Source organism: Tachypleus tridentatus, chromosome 8, assembly GCF_004210375.1.
Source record: "Tachypleus tridentatus isolate NWPU-2018 chromosome 8, ASM421037v1, whole genome shotgun sequence".
Classification (NCBI taxonomy): domain Eukaryota; kingdom Metazoa; phylum Arthropoda; class Merostomata; order Xiphosura; family Limulidae; genus Tachypleus; species Tachypleus tridentatus.
Window position 1 is genome coordinate 49146925 of NC_134832.1, and position 23863 is coordinate 49170787.

General features: G+C 36.4%; 1 pseudogene across 1 annotated transcript in view; it reads right to left on the reverse strand.

Moving 5' to 3' along the window:
- The window catches only part of LOC143223903 (lachesin-like), a 41659-nt pseudogene extending 18376 nt beyond the window's left edge, over positions 1 to 23283 (reverse strand). The window contains exons 1-3 of the transcript XR_013013179.1: positions 23009 to 23283; positions 4421 to 4527; positions 1867 to 2074 (exon numbers count right to left, since the gene is read on the reverse strand). The product of XR_013013179.1 is annotated as a lachesin-like (transcript). The remainder of the gene's footprint in view (positions 1 to 1866; positions 2075 to 4420; positions 4528 to 23008) is intronic.
- Positions 23284 to 23863: the final 580 nt, after the last annotated feature.

The window sequence follows — 23863 nt, forward strand, 5'->3', positions numbered from 1 at the left end:
TGTACTTTCTATTTTCTCAGTGATAATAATTACAAGTTAATGCGAAAAAAAACAACAACCCAACTCTCATTAAAGTTAGATTAAGCGAAAATTTAGTTTCATATTGAAGATTAACCAATAATATTTCTATGATAAAGAAAACTATGAAACCGTGTTAATCATAAGTGTGATGAATATTGTTATTAGGGAAGTTTGTTTTCTTCACCAGCAGAAACTACTAAAAGGCTAATCTGTAATATTATTCGAGATTTTTCGTGTTTCAGTATTATATACAAAGCCTAATCACGTATTAATATTAGTAGAAACAGTCATAATGACACAGTTAAATTTGAATGCTCTATATAGTTTGTGGCCAACAGTACGTTTATTTCTACACGCTTTATGTTGTTTTTTTTATAATTATTCAGGTTTAGTAACCTTATTTTACATGTATGTAAACATTATTATTTAACATAACTTTTACATTTGCCATAGTATTACGTCACAGCTTCGTAACCGCTGCTGGTCACGAAGTATTATTACGTAACAGGTACGTACTTATTGTTTGGTTGGCTTTGGACTTTCTTGGGCTACTTTTTTTACTGACGAATAGTGGAATTGACCAAACATTTTAACGCTCCTCCGTCTAAAAGGAGCGTGCATGTTTAGTGCGACGGGGATTCGAACTCATGACCCTCAAATTACGAGTTGAACGCCTTAACGACCTGGCTATGCTGGCCTTGAAATATGTTGTTATGCATCTGTAAGAAGTTCAAGTCTGTTAAAACATGTTTCGTGTAACTGCGTGTGTTGTTACAGGCAGTCTGTGTTTCACTACCCGCCATGGGTATCGAAACCCTATTTTCAGTGTTTCTCTGAAGAAAGGTAAAATAATTACAATAGCTAACACCAACAAATTTTCAAATAATTTATATTTGACTATGTGCGATGAACGTTTTTAAACCTAATCTGCTAATTATCCTTTGTTAGGCCATTTAAATGCGTACCAATGGTCATTCGATTTGAAAATTTCAAATGGACCAATTCCAGCAGTAAGGGCCCGGCATGGCCAGGTCGTTAGGGACGCTCTACTGATAATCTGAGATTTGCGGGTTCGAATCCCCGTCACGCCAAAAATGCTCGCCCTTTCAACCGTGGGAGCGTTATGATATGACGGTCAATCTCACTATTCGTTGGTAAAAGAGTAACCCAAGATTTGGCGGTGGGTGGTGATGACTAGCTGCCTTCCCTCTAGTCTTACACTGCTAAATTAGGGACGGATAGCGCAGATAGTCCTCGAGTAGCTTTGCGCGAAATTCAAAACGAACAAACAAAAATAAACTCTCTATTCTTGACTGGCTTAACGGCGTTTACAAGCCGGTTTTTGTCCTACGAAGATATCTAATGTCTTCTTAGAAATAGTAGCGTCCGAAATTAATTAATTGAAGTTGGCCAAATATCTATAGTTTTCCAATTAATAAACTCTTTATCATAGCTATAACGTCCAAGGTTTATTATAGGATATTAGATATAGCAAAGCAACAATATAATGAGAACTGTCTCTTGGCGCGTCGATGTATAAACTTTAGGCAAGGTTCTCGAAAGTTCAGTTTGCAACAATATTTTACTTACGGACATAATATATTGTTGATTCTTGCACTCGAGAATCTTCCACAACTTTAGACAATAGGTGGAAATTTCGCAACACATATTTAACACAATAAGTTACATGCATTTCTAAATATATATTAACCTAAAACAAACATCAATATTAAAATAAATACACATAACATAAATCATAAATCTATAACACAAAGCTCTGTTTAACTCTGTTTTTAACAAACTTTCACAATCATACTGATAAACCCAAACCAATAATTAACTCACCGACTACGTCTAGATAGCCAACTTGACTCTTCATGGGCACAGTGTTAATCTGACACATATAACCTCCCCTATCAGACTCTTGGACATTCTTAATGTGGAGAACCCAGTTTCGATGGTCGCTGTGACTTAAGTCAATTCTATAATTTCTAGTTATCACGTGATGGTGGATGGTTAAGATAGTTTTGCTCTCGACTCTCAGCCAAGCAACCTGAAATATTAAATATTTTCCAATAATACAACTTACTTAAATGTGTTTAAAATTTTTCATTCGACGTTCCTGAACTCGTGAGTTTTTTGAGTCAGGGCTTTGGAGTTTACTGAAGAAGAGCGAGCGTTGGTTTCGAATGTTTAAAGTACTGTTACAGAGTCTGTTGAAATTTCACTTTAACATTCTGAATATTGAAAAGTTTTACTTCATCAAAAAACACTTAACTATCAATAAGATAAATATTTCAAGATGATATTAAAAGAGAAGTACTTCATTATCAAAGAAGCACATTCAGCCGACGTTGTGGTAATTTCAAATATTTGCAGTTTAACCTCAAGGCCGAAAATTTTCAAATGCAGACAGTGGTCCATAGGCTTAAGGGTTATATCAACACTGTTTATAAAAGTTTGATAGTTCGCTAAAATTAATTATTTCATATGAATTTTGCCGATTATTCATTTTTCAATAACTGAAAACGCGAGTAACATTATGTTTTATATTGAATTATGCAGTTAAAAGAATGTGATAAAAATGTGACTGTTTTTAACATGTTAATCGGATCATGTCATGAGGTCATAGTTCCGTTGTTATGGTAACAAACAAAAAAACGAAATTTCCAAACTCTTTCTCAGACAGTCATTAAGTATTTGAAGGATTCTCGATTAGTAACGCCCCCTTCAGTGGCACAGCGGAATGTCTGCGGACTTATAAGGCTAAAAACCGGGTTTCGATATCCCTGGTTGGCAGAGTACAGATGCCCCATTGTGTGGCTTTGTGTTTAATTCAACAACAACTCAACTAGTGGCAGACTTTCAAAGATTCACACTAATAACCACAGCCTTTCAAATATTTTTATTGAGAAACAAAAAGTAAAATGATCAGTTATAAATCACGTTATTACTCAGAAAGTAAATACTGAAAAACAGAACAAGAAAAAAGAGTAAATGTTGAAAGAAACCGAAAAAAAAAAACATCCAATGAAATTGATGTTTACCGATGTGTAACCTGGGATTGAAAGATATATATTAATTTTTATTTTGAAGAGAGAAAGATCGGAATAACATTACTAACACTGTGAATACTTTAAGAGAATACGGACTTTAAATTATGTCCGTAATTTTAAATATGGTATAGTAGTTCAAAATAATGGTTGTTCTTATTTCTGACTACGTTATACCGGATATGTCTTATCTACACACAGAGCAGTAAGTTTTAGTTTTACGACTCTTACTCTGTTTGTTGTCGGATATTTGTAGCCCTGCACAAATAACGTATCTTCGCTCTTAGCCGACAATGCCAGTGTATCTATACCTTGATTGAATTACATGATAGGTCTAGACAGCTAAAAAAAATAACATCTTGATGCTTTCCTTAAATATACAATCGCTGTCAGAAGGCAGGAATTCTCTCTGTATGTCTCAATAAAACTTGACTCGTGTAAGCAACAACTTCAGAAAATGGGGTTTTGTGAGCGATAGAAGCTAAACTTCCAATCAATCAATCCGAACCAATTTATTGAAAGGAAAATACCTAATGAGATAAGTACATCTTGGTGACTTTGAAATGTCTGTTAGTTTGAGATCTCCATCTTCTGGTCTTTTCTGTCAAAAGAAGACCACTAACCAAGCCCACGTGCACATTGAACGATTGACGTGTTAGTAAAATAAAGCTTCTAGGAACATCCAAAAGTTAATAATTCTTGATAAATAACGGAATATTTCCTCCTGCGTTAGGTTTTACTTCTTTCTAAGTCTGTATTACCATCAGTCATATTGTTTTCTGTCTCATTTATACAAAGGCAGTAAAAGATACTCGTAAAGTTGTAGATACAAAATAAATTCATCAAAAATAGTCCTGATAAAACAATCCACCATCAGAATAACATCGTCACTAGTACTTATAACATCTATTAACTTCATCTTCTCCACAACCACAAATAATTACCATCTACCAATACCATGGTATCAAAGTATAGCATTCGAGCAGTACTTTGACAATAGTTACAGAACTCCGTCTTTAACCTATTGTTGTCACAATGGTTAGAAAAACAATGAAAACATTACACATTATTCGTCAGCATTATAGAAACTTAAAGGCTTGTGAGACACACACACACATACATACATTGCAAAATAGTTCGGTTTTTTGTTTTGGTATAGACATTAGATGCAGTTATTATGTTTGAACTAAGTGCTTTGTGAAATCATGACGGACAAAACTTTTTCTTCCTTTAACCATGAAACGCTGTCACTGTATTAACTTAAGTTAAGATACAAACCTTACTCGGTATCCTAAGTCCAGTCCCACCTCTGTCAGTATTAACGTAAGCTAAGATCTAAACCTTACCCGATATAATCCTAAATCTTCCACCACACACTTCAGACTGGCAGTCCGCCCCACTGCTACTGTGATGTTGTGCACTGGTTCGGAGAACACAGGCTCGGATTCTAAACCTGAAAAATCACTATATGTTTAACACTAATGATCTATAATAGACTTAGGAATTATAAAATACATAGATAACATCAGTTCAACACAAGATGTATACTGATGTACAATAACTGTTTTCTTTATTCTGGGTAACTAAAATTACAATAAAATAAACAAACCATGAATTATACATGACTACATTTAAACTAGTACCATTGTAAAATAAATAACATGGATATCTTTAAACTAGTACTAATGTAAAATAAATAACATGAGTACCTTTAAACTAGTACCAATGTAAAATAAATAACATGACTACCTTTAAACTAGTACCAAAGTAAAATAAATAACATGACTACCTTTAAACTAGTACTAATGTAAAATAAATAACATGAGTACCTTTAAACTAGTACCAATGTAAAATAAATAACATGACGACCTTTAAACTAGTACCAAAGTAAAATAAATAACATGACTACCTTTAAACTAGTACTAATGTAAAATAAATAACATGACTACCTTTAAACTAGTACCAATGTAAAATAAATAACATGAGTACCTTTAAACTAGCATCAATGTAAAATAAATAACATGACTACCTTTAAACTAGCACCAATGTAAAATAAATACTTGTATATAATCTAAATGAAACGTGATCAAAATATTTTATTGTAATATGTTTCTTTAGGCTGGGCTTAGCGTGTTGGTTACTGAGCAGGGAGTACATTATAGAAAATTCAAGAAATAAAACTCGATGTTACTAAATCAGTTCTGCACTCAGCTATGGGCGCATTTGTAAAATTGACGGTCGATTTCCTCATTCGGTTCAACGTTCTTGTTGAGGTGAGTGTTACTTTTGGTCAGTAGTTCAATATTAATAACTCTCAAACTAGACACCTAGGGGTTTTTGAAGTGGTCATTTATCCTACGCCATATGTATCATAAGTTTCGTTCAGAAGCCTAAACAAAACTTGACTAGAAACTAAAGTCACTTTCTAATTTAACATTTCCTTCTCAAAGGCCAAAGCTGTGAAAATGTGAGGTTTTCATATTTATTTCTGTTGTTATTATTAAAATACTGGAATATTTTAATAGTCGAACTAGGCCTAACTCATCACGTACACACACGTTACAAAAACAATGAAAACTTTTCACAGTCTAGCTAAGCCTTACTCATCATGTACACACACGTTACAAAACATTCGAAACTTTTAATACTCCAACTGAGCCTAACTCATCACGTACACACACGTTACAAAAACAATGGAAACTTTTCACAGTCTAGCTAAGTCTTACTCATCATGTACACACACGTTACAAAACATTCGAAACTTTTAATACTCCAACTGAGCCTAACTCATCACGTACACACGTTACAAAAACAATGGAAACTTTTCACAGTCTAGCTAAGCCTAACTCATCACGTACACACACGTTACAAAAACAATGGAAACTTTTCACAGTCTAGCTAAGCCTAACTCATCACGTACACACACGTTACAAAACATTCGAAACTTTTAATACTCCAACTGAGCCTAACTCATCACGTACACACACGTTACAAAAACAATGGAAACTTTTCACAGTCTAGCTAAGCCTAACTCATCACGTACACACACGTTACAAAACATTCGAAACTTTTAATACTCAACTGAGCCTAACTCATCACGTACACACACGTTACAAAACAATGGAAACTTTTCACAGTCTAGCTAAGCCTTACTCATCATGTACACACGTTACAAAACATTCGAAACTTTTAATACTCCAACTGAGCCTAACTCATCACGTACACACACGTTACAAAAACAATGGAAACTTTTCACAGTCTAGCTAAGCCTTACTCATCATGTACACACACGTTACAAAACATTCGAAACTTTTAATACTCCAACTGAGCCTAACTCATCACGTACACACACGTTACAAAAACAATAGAAACTTTTCACAGTCTAGCTAAGCCTAACTCATCACGTACACACACGTTACAAAACATTCGAAACTTTTAATACTCCAACTGAGCCTAACTCATCACGTACACACACGAACAATGGAAACTTTTCACAGTCTAGCTAAGCCTAACTCATCACGTACACACACGTTACAAAACATTCGAAACTTTTAATACTCCAACTGAGCCTAACTCATCACGTACACACACGTTACAAAAACAATGGAAACTTTTCACAGTCTAGCTAAGCCTTACTCATCATGTACACACACGTTACAAAACATTCAGAAACTTTTAATGCTCCAACTGAGCCTAACTCATCACGTACACACACGTTACAAAAAACAATGGAAACTTTTCACAGTCTAGCTAAACCTTACTCATCATGTACACACACGTTACAAAACATTCGAAACTTTTAATGCTCCAACTGAGCCTAACTCATCACGTACACACACGTTACAAAAACAATAGAAACTTTTCACAGTCTAGCTAAGCCTAACTCATCACGTACACACACGTTACAAAACATTCGAAACTTTTAATACTCCAACTGAGCCTAACTCATCACGTACACACGCGAACAATGGAAACTTTTCACAGTCTAGCTAAGCCTAACTCATCACGTACACACACGTTACAAAACATTCGAAACTTTTAATACTCCAACTGAGCCTAACTCATCACGTACACACACGTTACAAAAACAATGGAAACTTTTCACAGTCTAGCTAAGCCTTACTCATCATGTACACACACGTTACAAAACATTCGAAACTTTTAATACTCCAACTGAGCCTAACTCATCACGTACACACACGTTACAAAACAATGGAACTTTTCACAGTCTAGCTAAGCCTTACTCATCATGTACACACACGTTACAAAACATTCGAAACTTTTAATACTCCAACTGAGCCTAACTCATCACGTACACACACGTTACAAAACAATAGAAACTTTTCACAGTCTAGCTAAGCCTAACTCATCACGTACACACACGTTACAAAACATTCAAACTTTTAATACCCAACTGAGCCTAACTCATCACGTACACACACGCACAATGGAAACTTTTCACAGTCTAGCTAAGCCTAACTCATCACGTACACACACGTTACAAAACATTCGAAACTTTTAATACTCCAACTGAGCCTAACTCATCACGTACACACACGTTACAAAAACAATGGAAACTTTTCACAGTCTAGCTAAGCCTTACTCATCATGTACACACACGTTACAAAACATTCGAAACTTTTAATACCCCAACTGAGCCTAACTCATCACGTACACACACGTTACAAAAACAATGGAAACTTTTCACAGTCTAGCTAAGCCTTACTCATCATGTACACACACGTTACAAAACATTCGAAACTTTTAATTATCCAACTGAGCCTAACTCATCACGTACACACACGTTACAAAAACAATGGAAACTTTTCACAGTCTAGCTAAGCCTTACTCATCATGTACACACACGTTACAAAACATTCGAAACTTTTAATACTCCAACTGAGCCTAACTCATCACGTACACACACGTTACAAAAACAATGGAAACTTTTCACAGTCTAGCTAAGCCTAACTCATCACGTACACACGCGTTATAAAACTTGACTATCACACAAACAAGCTAAACATTTTTTTATCCAGTCATACTTTAGACTGATACTACGTTCTCTATTTATTAATGTTTTTCTTTTAAAAATTGATATCTCATATGTTTATATGCAAATTCGATGAATGACTGGGGTAATACTTAGATAAAACTTACGTTGATCCTGAAAACAAGAAGTATATATATATATATATATATTACATTCAGCTAGTTATATTAAATCTTACAATAAACATTCTGGAATGAAAACGTTCATTACGTTTGGAAACAGTAGAATACAGCCAATAATCACATGGCATAGTTACATTTGGAGAAAGTAGAAGATAATTAATAATCACGTGACACAAAGTAAAGATCTGTTAGACTCCTTCTGGTGGCAAAAGGATTAATTATGAAATTGGATTTAAAAATATGTTCCACCCAGATTCCACCGTAGCAATAAGCAAATCGAAGTGGTTTGAAGTTCTATCGAGTATCTCAGAAATCAAGCATTGAATAACGTGTTGAAATATAAGGAAACAGTGACAAAGAAAAGATATATATATATGTACTTATATCCTCAGAAGTATTACTCATCCTGACTGTCTGACAGGAAATCATATTGAGCACTTGATTACCAGTGAGGAATTAATTGAAGAGCGCTGGTGACAAACCTATAACAGATTATCCTCAGCTGATAGATAGACCTCATGTTTTTTTTCATCTAGGTTTTTTTTCCCTTTTGATAGGTCTCTCTTTTTGTTCCTTATCACAAGAAATTTATACTATTTTTAACGTTTGAATGAGTCTCGTTTCATCATATTTAGTAGTGTTGTAGTCCAGTGACAAATCACGGTCTGTCAAAAAATAGAACAAAGCATTATTGGTACTCGTTTTGGATAGGTCGACCATTCATAAACAATATCCATCCGGGATTTTTCCATGAGGAACTATGATTTGTTTGGACAAATCTTACACCAAATGCAAAGTGTAATAATAGTTCTAAATGGAGGCTTTTCTTAGATAGTAAGTTCAATCAGAAAATATTTAATATGACCTGTTGAAACTGACAAATTGTTTTTCATATGTGGTCCAGTGAAGCAATTCGGCCTGATACATTATCAAATACTAGATATATCACTAAATTTTTAGAAACTTTCTCATGGCCTGTACACGAAGTACAGGGTGTTCAGAAAGTCACTGTGCAGTTTTGTAATCATATGTCTATTCAGTATATTTCAAACCAGCAACTGATAGCGGTGTTTAGAAACAAAATAAGAAAGATCCAGGCCTGTATTGATGCCAACGGGGTCACTTTCAACATTGTTTATAATTGTCATTCATATTTACCTCCTGTATTCTATATTGAAACATGTCTGATAATAAATATACAAGTGCACAGTGACTTTCCGTACACCCTGTAGTTCATTTTACAATATATGTGCTTACACGTTCAACGTAATCTTTTAACGCGATTGTTGTTGGATATTTTTTGTAAGGTTACTTTATATGAATACTTTCTGAAGTAAAATCGAAAAAATTTTTATAGCTAAGTGACAAAATACAAAGCCCTGAAATCAGGCAATCAGAGCATAACACTTATTACAGGTTTGTATGTTGTAGTACTTTTCAAAGAAAGGAATTCTTTTAATTTCCGAGGATGATACAAAAGTATGTAACTGGAACTTCTTCTCCGTGGGTCATTTATAAGCTGTTTTTTTTATTTCTGGAAATTAATAAGGAATCAGCTATACGGATTTTAAAACAATCAAAGTTAAAACCATAACAAATTTTCATAACCTCTTTTATCAAATATATAATAAAAAACCTTCACAATGTTAGAAAAACACCCACGTTCGAAAGGCCTGGCATGGCCAAACGCGTAAGGCGTGCGACTCGTAATCCGCGGGTTCGCGCCCGCGTCGCGCTAAACATGCTCGCCCTCCCAGCCGTGGGGGTGTATAATGTGACGGTCAATCCCACTATTCGTTGGTAAAAGAGTAGCCCAAGAGTTGGCGGTAGGTGGTGATGACTAGCTGCCTTCCCTCTAGTCAGCACAGATAGCCCTCGAGTAGCTTTGTGCGAAATTCCCAAACAAACAAACGAAAAGTTTTAATAGAAATTAATAAAAACCTTTAACATAAGCGCTTTCAAAAGATGGACTTTTCTTCTTCAGGGGCAAACTGGGTTATAGAGTTTTTATTCATCAATAACAAACCTTAACTTCAATAACATATACTCTTCAAAACAAGAAACGCAAAAGGGATATTTTTGTTATTTTAAAGAGAAATATACGTAATAACGTTTCAAGCTCAGAGTATGCGATGTTACACGTGTTAAGGCACCGATTGTCAGACTAAAATGACAATAAAAGTTGTGCACTTTGAAAACGGAGGAAAACATCGGATTTTTCGCCAAAACGCATGCGTGTCCAATAAATTTGTTTGAGAGATCTGCACGTTCTGCAAGTGCAACATGTGCAAAATCCCTATAAAAGTGACGAGTTTTCGGTTTTCATAGCTCAGTGTTAAGCCACCGACACGCAATACAGTTACGACAAGACTGACTGAAGCACAATGCAACAACGCCATTGGCCGCTTGGAAGCAGGCGAATCTCGATCAGATATTGCCAGAGCTGTAAATGTCTACCCAAGCACCATCACAAGGCTATGGAATCGTCACCAACAATATGGATCAACTCATGACCGTCCACGATCTGGCAGTCCTCGTGTGACCACGCTCGCACAAGATCGCAACATCCGGTTACGTCACCTTCGGGATAGGACCATTACTGCAACGTCTACTGCCTCAACCATACCAGGGCTACGTAGGATTTCCGATTAGACCGTACGCAACCGTCTACGAGATTCTTAGGCCCCATGTGCAACCCATCATGGTGAACGTCAACGACGTTTTTCAACATGACAACGCCCGTCCTCACACAGCCCGACACACCACTGTCTTCTTCAGACACCACAACATCAACGTCCTTCCCTGGCCCTCCAGATCACCAGATTTAAACCCCATCGAACATCTTTGGGACGAGTTGGACCGACGTCTGCGACGGCGACAACCTCAACCGCAGACTCTATCTCAGCTTGCAGCAGCTTTGCAGGCTGAGTGGACAGCTCATTCCACAGGATGTGATTCGTCATCTCATCGCTTCCATGGGCAGGAGATGCCAAGCAGTTATTGATGCTCACGGGGGGCATACTCGTTATTGACGTTGAGTGACGTTAAACTTCACCTAGTGAGCATGGACTTCGACTTTGCAGACTTTGGACGTTCAGCAGTGAATGTGCAAAGTTTCACACATGTCATACAGAACTACCCGGAATAAACTTGTTAACAATTTGTCTCATGTTTTGCCTTTTGCGTTTCTTTTTTTGAAGAGTATATTTTATCTAATCTATAATAATAAACTTTAACTTGGATAACCTCTTTTATAGAATATATAATACTAAACTTTAATTTGGATAACCTCTTTTATAGAATATATAATAATAAACTTTAACTTCAATAACCTTTTTATAGAATATATAATAATAAACTTTAATTTGGATAACCTCTTTTTATAGGATATATAATAACAAACCTTCTTCAATATCTTCTTTTATCGAAAATGTGATAAATTGGAATCACTGACGCAGTCTTGGAAACGTATGCAATATACCGACAAAAGTTTTTTTTGTTGCTTTTTTTCTTATGAGGAGACAGAGAGAGAATTGTATGCAGTGCTATCTTCTCACAAACACCAGACAGATCTCTCCTTGACAGAGAAACTGGCCTTACGTTGTCTGGAAACAAGATACAAAAACAAAGAAACGAGAGGAAGAAAAGAAACGGGGTGGAAGTGAGACTAACTGAAAGGTTTTGAATTAAACATGAGAATGAAATTATAACGAGCAAGCACTCAGACCTTAGGCCTAGTCACATTACGGTATTTGTATTAAGCTAGCTGAATCCGAATCAACTGGTTGACTCCCTTCAATCAAACATCCTTTGGGTGATACTTTGACCAAGCGCCTTCTATTTGACAGCATTCTGTTAGATTTTGGATTCACTGTAGCCTTATTTCAATATTATTTATGTGATATCTCAGAAGGTCGTGTCTACTTCGCTAAGAAATGCTAAGATGTGTAACAACAACAACAACAAAAAAAAGGCCCAAGAACTGATATTGTCGCCAAACGTAAAACATCCCGATAAACGCTAAACCTACCAGTAGCGACCCCAGTGGCACAGTGGTATTTCTGCAGACTTATGGCTAAGAAAGCTTTGCGTAACCTTGTGTTTAATTACAAATAAACGAACAAAACATACCAGTAGAATTTTGTGAGAGTCTTAACACGGGTTAATCAACGCTTTAATTTTAACTACCATATTTTTATAATATTAACTTCTTATGCATTTTCATTTTTTTTATTTGCTTAATGAGTTAACTGCTTTCACTAACCCTAAATAACTTTCGCTACACTTCATGACGTAACACTAATTATGTTATGAAAAGTTACTCAGTGTTACAATTCATGACATTACAGAAATTAGATTGTGCTACAACTAATTACACTACGAAACAGTATCCAGCGCTACACTACACCACACAAATATACACTGTAAGACACTACATAATGCTATCTGTATTATAAAACGTTATGCAATACCATACTACACCAATTTACACTATATTACATCACACATAGTACAACGTCTCATCAGTTTCGAACATTAGTTGTCATTTTGACTTCATGCTGTTACCCAGAATTACATTAGGTGTAGTCACTAGTATGAATAGATATTGTATACAGAATCTCTACTCTTGTTTACTTACTTTTTTAATACTCACCTATTCATGAAAGATTATTTGATATGATAGCTACTTTTATACATTGCAATGATAATACGCGTAGTTAGTAGCTAGCTGATATGGTACCTGATGATTTACTGTAGCTATTCACTACTTGATTACATTAGTTTGAGAGGTAAAATGTTAAGCTGTAGTTGGTGATTGTCATAGAGATTTGTCTGACAACATAGTGAACATTTATAGTTTCTGTGCAACTTAAATAAATATGTACATATAAATAATGCATAGAAATAATAAATGTATACCTGAACTAAGAAACAACGACAGTAAACGAATTCAAATGTTTTTCCGGTAGAAAAACAGTCTTTTTAAATAAAACATATAGGTCTAAAACATTGCTCTAAATAAAACTTCGTGATATTTAAAGTAATTATTCTACAAATGTGTGTAATAAAAATTAATATTGTTTTTTTTTTAATATTTCGCTTCATACATAATATAGGTGTTGGCTCCTAGAAACCTCGATTGTATAGTGTACAAAACATTGAGTACTTACATGTTATAGTAATCTAATGTTCATCTATTATTGGTTGATAAGTCCCGTTTCACTCATTACTTAAGTTTTTTTTAAAGGAACATTAGATGTTTGTCGGAAATCTAACTTTCAGGAATAAAAATAACATTGTTTACACAAGAAATAATAAACAGACTTTATGGTCTTCATGGTACCTTATATAATATTCTACAATATACCAAACTGTTTCTGTTGTAGGCTGACAAGAAAATAATAACAAAAAGACGAATTACAAATGAGTAATTCTGAAATACATGCTTTCTGTTCAATTTTATGCGTGTACAGCCTAAACAGTCGATAGTAAGAGGCTTAAAGTGTTGTTCGTACTGAATATTTACATTTGAAGGTGTGTTTTACCTGAACATTCTATTACGGTTATTTTAAATTCCTTGTGATCTCTATTATGAGCCACAATCGTGATTCACGATGTATCACACTACCAAACACTGTGAGACGTCACACAACAATACATCACACTACTAAACACTGTGAGACGTCACGCAACAATACATTACACTATCATACACTGTGAGACGTCACACAACAATACATCACACTACCAAACACTGTGAGACGTCACACAACAATACATCACACTACCATACACTTTGAGACGTCACATAACAATACATTACACTACCAAACACTGTGAGACGTCACACAACAATACATCACACTACCATACACTGTGAGACGTCACACAACAGTACATCACACTACCAAACACTGTGAAATGTCACACAACAATACATCACACTACCAAACACTGTGAGACGTCAGCAACAATACATCACACTACCATACACTGTGAGACGTCACACAACAGTACATCACACTACTAAACACTGTGAGACGTCACGCAACAATACATTACACTATCATACACTGTGAGACGTCACACAACAATACATCACACTACCAAACACTGTGAGACGTCACACAACAATACATCACACTACCATACACTTTGAGACGTCACATAACAATACATTACACTACCAAACACTGTGAGACGTCACACAACAATACATCACACTACCATTCACTGTGAGACGTCACATAACAATACATTACACTACCAAACACTGTGAGGACGTCACACAAAATATACATCACACTACCAAACACTGTGAGGACGTCACACAACAATACATTACACTACCAAACACTGTGAGACGTAACACAACAATACATCACACTACCAAACACTGTGAAATGTCACACAACAATACATCACACTACCATACACTGTGAGGCGTTACACAACAATACATCACACTACCATACACTGTGAGACGTCACACAACAATACATCACACTACCAAACACTGTGAGACGTCACACAACAATACATCACACTACCAAACAATGTGAGGACGTCACACAACAATACATCACAATACCAAACACTGTGAGACGTCACAAAACAATACATTACACTATCACACACTGTGAGACGTCACACAACAATACATTATACTACCATACACTGTGAGACGTCACATAACAATACATCACACTACCATACACTGTGAGACGTCACGCAACAATACATCACACTACCAAACACTGTGAGACGTCACACAACAATACATCACACTACCATACACTGTGAGACGTCACACAACAGTACATCACACTACCAAACACTGTGAAATGTCACACAACAATACATCACACTACCAAACACTGTGAGACGTCACACAACAATACATCACACTACCAAACACTGTGAGACGTCACACAACAATACATCACCTAACCAAACACTGTGAGACGTCACAAAACAATACATTACACTAACACACACTGTGAGACGTCACATAACAATACATCACAATACCAAACACTGTGAGACGTCACACAACAATACATTACACTATCACACACTGTGAGACGTCACACAACAATACATCACCTAACCAAACACTGTGAGACGTCACAAAACAATACATTACACTATCACACACTGTGAGACGTCACACAACAATACATCACCTAACCAAACACTGTGAGACGTCACAAAACAATACATTACACTATCACACACTGTGAGACGTCACACAACAATACATCACCTAACCAAACACTGTGAGACGTCACAAAACAATACATTACACTATCACAGACTGTGAGACGTCACACAACAATACATCACACTGCCAAACACTGTGAGACGTCACAAAACAATACATTACACTACCATACACTGTGAGACGTCACATAACAATACATCACACTACCAAACACTGTGAGACGTCACACAACAATACATTACACTACCAAACACTGTGAGACGTCACACAACAATACATCACAATACCAAACACTGTGAGACGTCACACAACAATACATCACACTACCAAACACTGTGAGACGTCACAAAACAATACATTACACTACCATACACTGTGAGACGTCACACAACAATACATTAGACTACCAAACACTGTGAGACGTCACAAAACAATACATTACACTATCACACACTGTGAGACGTCACACAACAATACATTATACTACCATACACTGTGAGACGTCACACAACAATACATTACAATACCAAACACTGTGAGACGTCACACAACAATACATCACACTACCAAACACTGTGCGACGTCACACAACAATACATCACAATACCAAACACTGTGAGACGTCACACAACAATACATCACACTACCAAACACTGTGAGGACGTCACAAAACAATACATTACACTACCATACACTGTGAGACGTCACATAACAATACATCCCACTACCATACACTGTGAGACGTCACACAACAGTACATCACACTACCAAACACTGTGAAATGTCACGCAACAATACATCACACTACCAAACACTGTGAGACGTCACACAACAATACATTACACTACCAAACACTGTGAGGACGTCACACAACAATACATCACACTACCATACGCTGTGAGGACGATCACGCAACGGTACATCACACTACCAAACACTGTGAAATGTCGCGCAACAATACATCACACTACCAAACACTGTGAGGACGTCACACAACAATACATTACCCTACCAAACACTGTGAGGACGTCACACAACAATACATCACACTACCATACACTGTGAGGACGTCACACAACAGTGCATCACACTACCAAACACTGTGAGTGTCACACAACAATACATCACACTACCATACACTGTGAGACGTCACACAACAATACATCACAATACCAAACACTGTGAGGACGTCACATAACAATACATCACAATGCCAAACTCTGTGAAATGTCGCACAACAATACATCACACTACCAAACACTGTGAGGACGTCACGCAACAATACATCACACTACCAAACACTATGGGACGTCACAAAACAATGCATTACACTACCATACACTGTGAGGACGTCACATAACAATACATCACACTACCAAACACTGTGAGGACGTCACACAACAATACATTACACTACCAAACGCTGTGAGGACGTCACACAACAATACATCACACTACCATACACTGTGAGGACGTCACGCAACGGTACATCACACTACCAAACACTGTGAGTGTCACACAACAATACATCACACTACCATACACTGTGAGGACGTCACACAACGGTACATCACACTACCAAACACTGTGAAATGTCGCGCACAATACATCACACTATCATACACTGTGAGGACGTCACGCAACAATACATTACACTATCATACACTGTGGGACGTCACACAACAATACATCACACTACCAAACGCTGTGAGATGTCACACAACAATACATCACACTACCAAACACTGTGAGGACGTCACACAACAATACATCACACTACCAAACACTGTGAGACGTCACGCAACGATACATCACACTACCAAACACTGTGAGGACGTCACACAACAATACATCACACTACCAAACACTGTGAGGACGTCACACAACAATACATCACACTACCAAACACTGTGAGGACGTCACGCAACAATACATCACACTACCAAACACTGTGAGACGTCACGCAACGATACATCACACTACCAAACACTGTGAGGACGTCACACAACAATACATCACACTACCAAACACTGTGAGGACGTCACGCAACGATACATCACACTACCAAACACTGTGAGGACGTCACGCAACAATACATCACACTACCAAACACTGTGAGGACGTCACACAACAATACATCACACTACCAAACACTGTGAGGACGTCACACAACAATACATCACACTATCATACACTGTGAGACGTCACGCAACAATACATTACACTACCATGCACTGTGAGACGTCACAAAACAATACATCACACTACCATGCACTGTGAGACGTCACACAACAATACATCACACTACCAAACACTGTGAGACGTCACACAACAATACATCACACTACCAAACACTGTGAGACGTCACACAACAATACATCACACTACCAAACACTGTGAGACGTCACGCAACGATACATCACACTACCAAACACTGTGAGACGTCACACAACAATACATCACACTACCAAACACTGTGAGACGTCACGCAACGATACATCACACTACCAAACACTGTGAGACGTCACACAACAATACATCACACTACCAAACACTGTGAGACGTCACGCAACAATACATCACACTACCAAACACTGTGAGACGTCACACAACAATACATCACACTATCATACACTGTGAGACGTCACGCAACAATACATTACACTACCATGCACTGTGAGGACGTCACAAAACAATACATCACACTACCATGCACTGTGAGGACGTCACACAACAATACATCACACTACCATACACTGTGAGACGTCACACAACAATACATCACACTACCAAACACTGTGAGACGTCACACAACAATACATCACACTACCATGCACTGTGAGACGTCACACAACAATACATCACACTACCATACACTGTGAGACGTCACACAACAGTACATCACACTACCAAACACTGTGAGACGTCACACAACAATACATCACAATACCAAACACAGTGAGACGTCACATAACAATACATCACAATACCAAACACTGTGAGACGTCACACAACAATACATCACACTACCAAACACTGTGAGACGTCACACAACAATACATCACACTACCATGCACTGTGAGACGTCACATAACAATACATCACACTACCATGCACAGTGAGACGTCACACAACAATACATCACACTACCATACACTGCGAGACGTCACACAACAATACATCACACTACCAAACACTGTGAGACGTCACATAACAATACGTCACACTTGGTTTGTATTGTAATTTACTTCGGACGAGTCTCACATTTATTATGTTACGTACGTTACGTATTACTATTTCAAATAACTGGAAATTTGAATTTGAACTTAATACCTAATATGTATTTAATATATATTATTTACCAACAAGATTGATACACCCAAGTTCTTTTTTTCAACAAATATATAAGTTAATATAAAACACATTAAAAAGTATAATTTATAATAACAGTTATTATTAAAGTTATTACAAATGCTGGTTTATGTACAAGAATGTTACAATTTACAAAAAATACTGGGTTTTATCCAGTCTAGAACTGGATATTTTATTAACGATCCAGGTCCACGACAAGAAAATTACTTCTTTGTTGATACACCTGTAAAACTTCTTTTAACGACTGGATAGCTTAAAACACCCGTAAGTGTTTTGTCTACAACAATATTTAATGTCCTCGTTGTATTACTGACGTCCAAAGTAATTCACTGAAATTGAACGGTTTGTAATGTTAATTATCTACAAACGTTCCCGGTCAAATTCTGCAGTTTCAGAATAATAGGTGTTAATCACAATTATAGCTTCAGAGGCCTATAGCACACTGACTATAGCTATCCAACAATAATAATGTTATTCGTCACTCGGCGCATCGGTTTTTATATACCAATCAGGCAAGTTTCTAGAATTTTCAACAATTTTATAGCGTGTTTTCGTAAACAAATGTTGTTGATTGTCACTTTAAAAAATTCTCTACAAGTTTCGAAAACAGGCAGGAGTTGCGAAATATAAGTCAAGAATATACGTTGCATGCAAAAAAGAAAACTATATTGAAATAAGTGTAGGTACTAAAATAAATGTATAACAGTAAATCTGTTACACACTACCATACACAGTGAGACATCACACAACAATACATCACACTACCATACACAGTGAGACGTCACATAACAATACATCACATTACCATACACAGTGAGACGTCACATAACAATACATCACACTACCATGCACTGTGAGACGTCACACAACAATACATCACACTACCATACACTGTGAGACGTCACATAACAATACATCACACTACCATGCACTGTGAGACGTCACATAACAATACATCACACTACCATGCACTGTGAGACGTCACACAACAATACATCACACTATCATACACTGTGAGACGTCACACAACAATACATCACACTACCATGCACTGTGAGACGTCACAAAACAATACATCACACTACCATGCACTGTGAGACGTCACACAACAATACATCACACTACCATACACTGTGAGACGTCACACAACAATACATTACACTACCATACACTGTGAGGCGTTACACAACGATACATCACACTACCAAACACTGTGAGACGTCACATAACAATACATTACACTACCATACACTGTGAGGCGTTACACAACGATACATCACATTACCATACACTGTGAGACGTCACATAACAATACATTACACTACCATACACTGTGAGGCGTTACACAACGATACATCACATTACCATACACTGTGAGGCGTTACACAACGATACATCACATTACCATACACTGTGAGACGTCACAAAACAATACATCACATTATCATACACCGTGAGACGTTACACAACGATACATCACATTACCATACACTGTGAGACGTCACACAACAATACATCACACTACCATGCACTGTGAGACGTCACAAAACAATACATCACACTACCATACACTGTGAGACGTCACACAACAATACATCACACTACCATACACTGTGAGACGTTACACAACGATACATCACATTACCATACACTGTGAGACGTCACACAACGATACATCACATTACCATACACTGTGAGACGTCACACAACAATACATCACACTACCATACACAGTGAGACGTCACATAACAATACATTACACTACCATACACTGTGAGACGTCACACAACGATACATCACATTACCATACACTGTGAGACGTCACAAAACAATACATCACATTACCATACACTGTGAGACGTTACACAACGATACATCACATTACCATACACTGTGAGACGTCACACAACAATACATCACACTACCATACACTGTGAGACGTCACGTAACAATACATCACACTACCATGCACTGTGAGACGTCACAAAACAATACATCACACTACCATGCACTGTGAGACGTCACATAACAATACATCACACTACCATGCACTGTGAGACGTCACGTAACAATACATCACACTACCATGCACTGTGAGACGTCACAAAACAATACATCACACTACCATGCACTGTGAGACGTCACAAAACAATACATCACACTACCATGCACTGTGAGACGTCACATAACAATACATCACACTACCATGCACTGTGAGACGTCACAAAACAATACATCACACTACCATGCACTGTGAGACGTCACATAACAATATATTATACTACCATACACTGTGAGGCGTTACACAACAATGCATCACACTACCATACACTGTGAGACGTTACACAACAATGCATCACACTACCATGCACTGTGAGACGTCACACAACAATACATCACACATACACACTGTGAAATGTCACGTAACCGAAAGTTAAATTAGATGATTTTATGGAAAATCTATTGTTTTCGTTAGACTTGCTGTTAAATATTTCAAAATGTATTTGTTGATAGTAGATGTATTATTCAGTGTATTAGGTAGGTGTATTGTTCAATGTATTAGGTGGGTGTGTTACTCAGTGTAAGAGGTGGATGCACTAGTAATAAATGTATAGTGAGTTGATTGTGATTAGTGAATGTTGTTTGTAGTGATATAAGGTGTTAATACTGACATATTACTGTCGGTTATATAGATGTATCAGATGAAAGAAAAGATGAAACTTGAATATTGTCAGAATTATAAGTATGGGTGTAAGGACTGTGAAATTTTAATAACTGTCTCGATAATGAATAAATAAAAATGTAGATGTCAGTAGTTGACAATGAAAGCGTAGGTAGACAATTTGCGAAGTTAACTGGGTAAAAAAAGGGTTAGATATAAATGTGGGCCGATAGGTTAATGACAGGAAAACGTTTCATATTAGCCATATAAATATAACACTGTTATTGTTTGTTTAAGTTTGATATTTAATTTGTTCATTACAGAATGTAAGAGGTGTTTATTGCGTTGTAACTTAGCACTGAGATGTAATCCATCAAGTTATTTACCACCAAATATATTTATATATTTATAATAAAATATAGCGAAGTACTCACATATTAACAACATAGCAAAACAATGAGACGTAATTAACTGTTGCATTGAGATCACTGAGCGTTTAGTGTTTGCTCAACAAACAATATGCCAGAAACTGAAACATTCATTTTTCTAATAGTACATATCCTGTGAGTTTCGCCACAGAGTTACAAAATTCTGTACCTTTCAGTTCTTTAGTAACAATACAAAATACCAAGGTGTTAAAACATTTTGTGCCATTCAGTTCTTTAGTAACAATACAAAACACCAATGTGTTAAAATATTCTGTGCCATTCAGTTCTTTAGTAACAATACAAAATACCAAGGTGTTAAAATATTCTGTGCCATTCAGTTCTTTAGTAACAATACAAAACACCAAGGTGTTACAATATTCTGTGCCATTCAGTTCTTTAGTAACAATACAAAGCACACAAAGGGTTACAATGTTCTGTACCTTTCAGTTCTTTAATAACAATACAAAACACCAAGGTGTTACAATGTTCTATGCTTTTCGCTTCTTTTCAACAATACAAAACACCAAGGTGTTAAAATATTCTGTGTCTTTCGTTTCTTCTTTAACAATACAAGACACCAAGGTGTTACAATGTTCTGTACCTTTCAGTTCTTTAATAACAATACAAAACACCAAGGTGTTAAAATGTTCTGTACCTTTCAGTTCTTTAATAACAATACAAAACACCAAGGTGTTACAATGTTCTGTGGCTTTAAGTTTTGTTTTGACAATATAAAACACTAAAATGTTAAATCTTTGTATAATTAAGTTATCTCTCAACATTACAAATCCGAATTGTTAAAACAATAGTTTTAGTTCTTTTTGACATAAATATAAAAGAACAACGACAAACCGTGTTATTTATGTGTTATAATACAACATATGAATATGTTATAACATACAACACCTTTACAATAGACGAATATAACACCTTGTATGCACAATTTCGCTTTGTTTGAAACGATAACTACTGGAGCGTAATATAATTTAACTCTCCAAATTAACAAAACACGCAAGGTGTTTACGAAATATTCGTTTCAATTAAAGTAACACATCAATACATTTATGCCTACCGTAATATTCAGATCGTCCAATTTCCACGACGTCGTCAGTAAGTATCAACACCAGGGTGCAAGCTAAAGCTAAACAAGGATATAGTTTGACCATTTCGGATCTAATTTGTACAGGAGACAAACTAGTCCTTATATGCTATATCTGTCAGGTCTAAAAGAAACGTGTCCAGGATAAGTTTAGCTTATCGTCTGGTTCATGACCCTTGTCTAGATATCTTATCTGGAACTTAAACAAGCGGGAAACCTTCGCCTACCAATCAGGCTTTCTAATACGTACGTTTTCAGCGAGCCTTTTATTGGGTGGTTTGGCGTTAGCTATCCTTATACGGAAGCTGTTCGTCAGCGCCTCCTGTATGAAACTTCTCCATTTCCTACATATGACTTTCGGATCGGTGTTATTAAGAAATAAAGAATAAAGAAAGTTACTTGAATATCTTCAATGGCATGTTTTTGGTAGCCCGCTGAATAAGTTTAAAGTAATAATCTAGCAAAGAATTTTAATGTGCGAAGAACATCGAAAATATTGTATTCTCCCAACTCCTGATGTCTGAGAAACTGTTTCAAAGTTTTCTCTGCTTTTTGTTTTGATCCACGTGTATACACAAAAACTTGATAATTTAAACAATTTTGTGCAAATGACGACACACAAATACGTCCGTTGGCTACGATTAAAGTTCATATTTGTCTACAATGTCAGACACTGAGAAAATAAACCAACTATAATGAAACTGGAACTTCCAGTGATGTATACAAAATTATTTTTTATGTGTACAAAACAAACGTCAACAGAGGAAACTGAACAAAACTTCGCTAAGAACATATATTATAAAAGAATGCAATATTCAAAGACATTAG